General features: G+C 40.0%; 1 protein-coding gene across 2 annotated transcripts in view; it reads right to left on the bottom strand.

Moving 5' to 3' along the window:
• Positions 1–4,757: 4,757 nt before the first annotated feature.
• The window catches only part of zfhx4 (zinc finger homeobox 4), an 82,160-nt gene continuing 81,175 nt past the window's right edge, over positions 4,758–5,742 (bottom strand). For both annotated transcript variants that reach the window (XM_023950365.1, XM_011488831.3), the window contains exon 12: positions 4,758–5,742. This exon is cut by the window's right edge and continues 3,380 nt beyond it. The gene's annotated coding sequence lies outside the window, so the exon portion shown is untranslated.

Raw genomic sequence — 5,742 nt, 5'->3', positions numbered from 1 at the left:
TTTTTTTTCATATGTTGGCTTGTGTGTGGCTTTTGTTGACATCTGACCAGAGAAAAGGCTGCCTCTGTTCATTTTTCATGTTAAAGAATGCATCACTACTGTGCTTTGCTTCCTGTCCTTCCTATGTTGCTGACAGCTGCACAAACAATATTCATAACCTCATTTACTAAAAGGATTCACACTGAATTCCCTTTTGTGGGTAAAACACTGCAAAGTTTGGGAGAATCATAAAAGATAAGTTGCAAAGTTGCATTACATCTGTTTATTAGGGGTGGAAAAAAGTTCTCTTTTGGTGCATACTCTGAAATTCAGCCAGCAATAAATAATAAGACTTCATGTTGAGTATTTGTGCACAGGGGACAATGGTTTCCTGATTTCTCAGGTGTAATGCTTTGCTGGATGAATCGCAGGTGTAGGGGATAATGTGTAGATGGAACCCAGGTGCAGGAGTTATTTCCAGTCTATGCCGTTAATCACCAAGCTGACATTGAAATATCACTTGCAGTTTACTGGTTTTAAAACTGAGTTTCTGGGTGTACATACTTAGGTAGGGAAATAACACTAATAAGGCCAAGATAAAGTCAAGAGATATTGTTTCATATTTGTGTTTCTCATGAATTTGTGCTTTTATTTATGAAGCAGGTTGGGACTCCGGGAGCAGAATATAACAGGCTGAAAATGCCTTTGTTCCATTCATTTCAAAGTTTTAAAACATTTCAGGAAAAGGTTTTAATACTAAGTAGATTGAATTTATTTTTTGTCTACTCCTGATTCACATCAATTTGAGTAGATAAATACTCCAAAATGCAGTTTTCTTAATTGTCTTTATAAATGACATTAATCATGAGAGATCAAATGTTACAAAAAAATGTAAAACTAAAAAAACACGATTTTCATCAGAGCTGATCTAAACCCAGCAAACGTTAAATTGACTGATGAGCAAACACAGTTCTAATGATGCTCACTTAGCCAGGCTCCCTCCTCCCATATTTTCTCTGTTCTGTTGCACCCGTTTGAAGAGTGAGAAGGTCACAAAGGTGTACAGCAGAAACAGACTGTCTAAAAATCTGATTATGAGCTGTTTATCCTCGCTAAATGATGACAACATAGTTATGCCGATACGCAAGTGGCCTCATATGTGATGTTGGTCAATATCTATTGACAGACAAATCATTGCTGTTGTTCTTTCGTTTCGTCATTGTCCAGACTCAATGCATGAGGGGCTAAACTGAGAGTGAATGTGATTGGATTTTCAGTCTCCATCATTAAATTCCCATGCGGGGAATACTAATTCCAGTATTTAGTGCGGTGATGCTCGGGCTTGCTTTCATCTTAAACTGATTCCAGTCTAATTAGATTGGGCATGTGGGGGGTGGTGGATGTATCCGTCTGGACTAATCCCTGCCTCTAGGTCCCAAACATTGTATTATCCAGAGAAAATCCATTGGCTGCAGGCTATTCAAAGCCAGATCTCTGCCTCTGCTGCAGCTTCTGTACTGTATCATCTGGAAAGCTGTGGCTAGGAGGGTGCACTGTGCACTGAGGGTGGAACTTAATGGTCATGAGTGATGTATGGGTTGCAGAAAATACCATTTAGAATTTACAGTAAACCTTTTATTGTGTATTCAGGGCGAGACCGCTTGCTGCCGCGGCCTCTTTACCAAAGCTGGCTTTAAACTATGAACTACTCTTCAGTTTAGTGGACCTTCTTTCTTTCTAAGGCAGCGCAGCACGGCAGTCAAATTAGGTGACTCCAAAATAAGTGTATTTTTAAAGAATCTTATATAATTTTGTCTTGCCTAAATCAGGTTTTTGCTATTTTTATATCTTCAGAAATACAACAAACCCCACCCTCCCACACACACTATTCCCTGTCACCATACTTGTGAACTGCTGGCAGTCCACAGTAAAAAAAATGCTGTACAGTGTAAAGGGGTCCTTCTCCTAGGAACTGAGAAGGCCAGAAAAAATGAAAGGGCCTTCAGCCATTGTTCTCTACAAAGGTCAATCGCAATTTAGTGCCATAATATTGAAAGGGGGGTGGGCAGTGACTGCCTGCATTTTAAGGGTGAGCAACAGGAAAGGGCCATTCAGCAGAACAGTTGCACCCTGTGAGCCCAGCACATTCATCAAGGGTGAAGGGTGAACTTAGAAGATGGAAGAAGGAAAAAAAAAATCTTTTTTGAGGCTTTCCTGTGTGGCAGCTGTTTCCCCACTGCATGTGCCTACATGCAGCGCCAAACCTTACAGGTTCCATTTGGTTTAGTGTGTGAAAAGGACCCTCCTCCTCTCCTTTATTTTTGTTGCCCTTGTGAAATTTCATTAGGTGGATTTAACAACTTGAGAATGTCGGCTTTCTTCGTGACCCTGACACCAGTGGCGGACATGTCTCACAGGCAGAATGTGATATATTGTGTTAAGGTGTTCCTGAGGTGCAATTTTTAATGTGACAGCCCGTGCTGACCTCACATCTGAAAAGTCACCCTCTCGTCTGACACCAGCATCCATTTTTGACTTTTAATAGAATTCTGAAAGCAATACACCACAATTCATCATATCAAATCTATCCGTCCATCTACTTTGAAATGGTTAAAAAAGATAACGTTTCTTTTACCAGTTTTAGGCAATGATGAATACTATACGCTTTCTGCTGTTCATCTGTTTGGCCACAGATGTGATTTATAATCGCAGGCTGTGAGGATTCTGGAGCAGCACCTGATCAAAATCAGATTAGCAGATACTTCCACACATAATGCCTTGAATCTGCACACCATCAGATTATCACAAACGGCATTGTGACCCTAAGCACTCATCATATGATCTAGAACAGGGGTCGGGAACCTATGGCTCGCGAGCCATATATGGCTCTTTTGATGGTCACATGTGGCTCGCAGACAAATCTTTAATTATAGTTTTTTTTTTCCATTAGACCAGTCCTTCTCGGGCGCGATGCGATGCCAGAGGCGCGCAGTAGTAGCAGTGCTTAGAGAGAGAAATCTGCGCCAGCGCTATCAGTTACTATTATCTATTATTTCACAGAGTTTGTACCAGCTGGAAACTTGTGAATTGACGTGCCTAAAACTACGCGCTCCCGTCTCTGAGAAAGAGCGCGCAGATGCGGGGACGGGATGTGTGAGGGAGAAAGCAGAGGGTGGGGGTGAGGGGTTGTGGGGACAGGCAGCAGGTGAATCGCGCAGGGATTGTAAAAACGTAAAACCCGCTTCCCGTCACTCACTGCAGCGTGTGAGTGTGTGTTTGGCTCCCCGTCTGCATGTCAGCAGTCTTTGTCACATCTACAGAACATTCAGACCTAAGATCACGTTTAAAGTCTCAACGCCTGAACGAAGCAGAAACTCACCACGTATCATCAACCAAACTAGACCATCAGCAGAACTACCACGAGAAATACTCATCATTTATTAGCAACAGAATAACAATGTTATTAAAAAGAATCCACAGACTTATTGTACTTTAAAAATGTTGAAATTAAATCAAATGCACACATTCATTTGTATATTTAGTTTTAAACAAATTGTCGCGGACTGAGTTGGATGGCTGTTGGGCCGCGTTAAAAGTTCTGGGGTTCATTGAACGCGTCAAGCAGAGATCTGATTGGCCCTCAGTTCTGTCGCTCAGCCTGTTGTTAGGTAGTTTGGACCAATGGGGTTCAGCTATGGGCCGAATAAGGGAAATGGGAGGGCTGCAGCGGGAGCAGGGGAATATAAAGTTGGGAGAAGCGCTCTCGTGTCGGCGGGAGAGATTCAGGAGTTGCTGAATTGAACGGCGTTTGTTGCGGTCTGCAGTAATCGGAATAAAGAACTTTAAAAGAGGTTAAGTCTCCGTGCCTCAGTGTGGGGAAGGGACACTACATTATTGTATGGCTCTTTCGAAATTACATTTCAAAATATGTGGCATTTATGGCTCTCTTGGCCAAAAAGGTTCCCGACCCCTGATCTAGAATCTTGCTGTTAGCAACTGGAATGACACAAAAACGTTGGCATCAGAATTTTCTATAGCCTGAGAGAAATAGTAAAAATAATAGGAAAACTGGTATATTCTGGATGCATCTAACCTTCCTAATGACCCTATCCAATGTAAATCGTGTTTTTAATAGGTTATTATAGCATTTTTTAATGTTGGAGGATATATATCATGAAAATTAAGCTCAAAATTGCCATTCCAGAGTATTTCTTTATTCAAATCGTTGTGAATCAAGGGCAGACGAAGAGAAGCTTGTAGCTGTGATAAAAGCCACAAACAGCAGGCAACAAGCTCCCTGCTCCGTTCCACTTGCATACAAAGATCCATGTACAATCTTTGTTTTCCTTGTCTGGGCTGGCATCATGACTAGATGGCTGTAATATTGCTCGCTATTTTTGCTGCACCGCTTATGTTAGCTTGTGAGGGCAGTAAGCTAACAGGAGAGCATGTAAACAGATGGATGATGGGAGATGAGGTAAGACTTACTCCGTGTCAGCAGGCCCACCTATAACTCATAGAGAAATGTTAGATGAACTCCTGCCGCTCTGCAGAAACTATGTCCTAAAAAATGATACATGGATTTGGATTCTGGCTAAAAATGGGATGTTCACAATATAATACCACTAGGAAAGATTTTACAATAGATCAATCACAATCTGTACTTTAAACATTTATCTTTAATCATGCATTTGTGAATGTGGTTTGAAAGTCCAGAGAAATTGAAGTAAAACTACTCTTTAATAAAATAAAAAAATGTATATTTGATGAGACCAAACTGGTTTGCAGATACAGTTTTTAATGTATCACAACAATGAGCAACAAACATACTTGATGAACTATTTCCAGAAGTTGTTCAAATACCATCTACAATAAACGTCATTTCAACTATGACAACAGGTCTGTGACAAAATAAAAAAAAGGTTTCAAAACCATGTTTTTACCGTGATACGGTACAGTTGAGACCTCAAACAGTACAGTAACAAAAACTAATGCGACTACTCTCTATATATAAAACATCAATAACATTTTTGGTTTAGTTTATTTAAAGTTTTAGCCATAGGGGCTTCTTCTTATTAAAACCTCAGGGTGCATTTCCTATGTAACCCAGATGTTGTAGAGTACATATTGTGTAGGATATGATTGCGCCATGAAAATCCCTTTGACATCCAGAAAAGCAATTCCAATTTCAACCTTTTGAAGGCTGTCCCCATAAACATGACACAATCCATCCGTTTTTTTTAAAAAGTTCTTTTTTTTTTCTTTTTGGCTGCTGTGCAGTTGCAATATCTATGTACAGTTATAGTGTTGGACCATCCTTTTTGTTGGTTTGTTAGCTTTTACAAGTTCTTGGTGTGGAAAGCATCCCGTCTGAGGCTAGCATCTTAGCACACGATGCCAGCTGACAGTTCAGTCTTAAAATGCTGAGCCACAAAGTGGGAAAAAAGGCAAAAAAGCCAGAGTTGTGAAAGCCTTTGGATCAGGACAGTCGCTTAGGTTTGTACAATGGCAGAATTGCACCTTGGGAGGCCAGGATGTCTCTTATGAAACACAATCGAAAAGTGTCTTCAGGAATAAAGTAAATGTAAAATACTAAAAATCCAAATAATGACATTTAAAAAAGCTCACAGAGAAACATAAAATTGACATTTTGCTTTAAAACTTAAAAAAAAAACACTTTTACAATAATAAAACAAAAAAAGAAAAAGGTAATGTAACTTGATTTTATTGTTTGAAACAATAACTAAGCATGATTTGATTTAA

The sequence above is a fragment of the Oryzias latipes genome, chromosome 20 (genome assembly GCF_002234675.1).
Source record: "Oryzias latipes chromosome 20, ASM223467v1".
Lineage (NCBI taxonomy): Eukaryota > Metazoa > Chordata > Actinopteri > Beloniformes > Adrianichthyidae > Oryzias > Oryzias latipes.
Note: the sequence above shows the minus strand (reverse complement) of the source record. Positions and strands in the feature narration are given on the sequence as shown.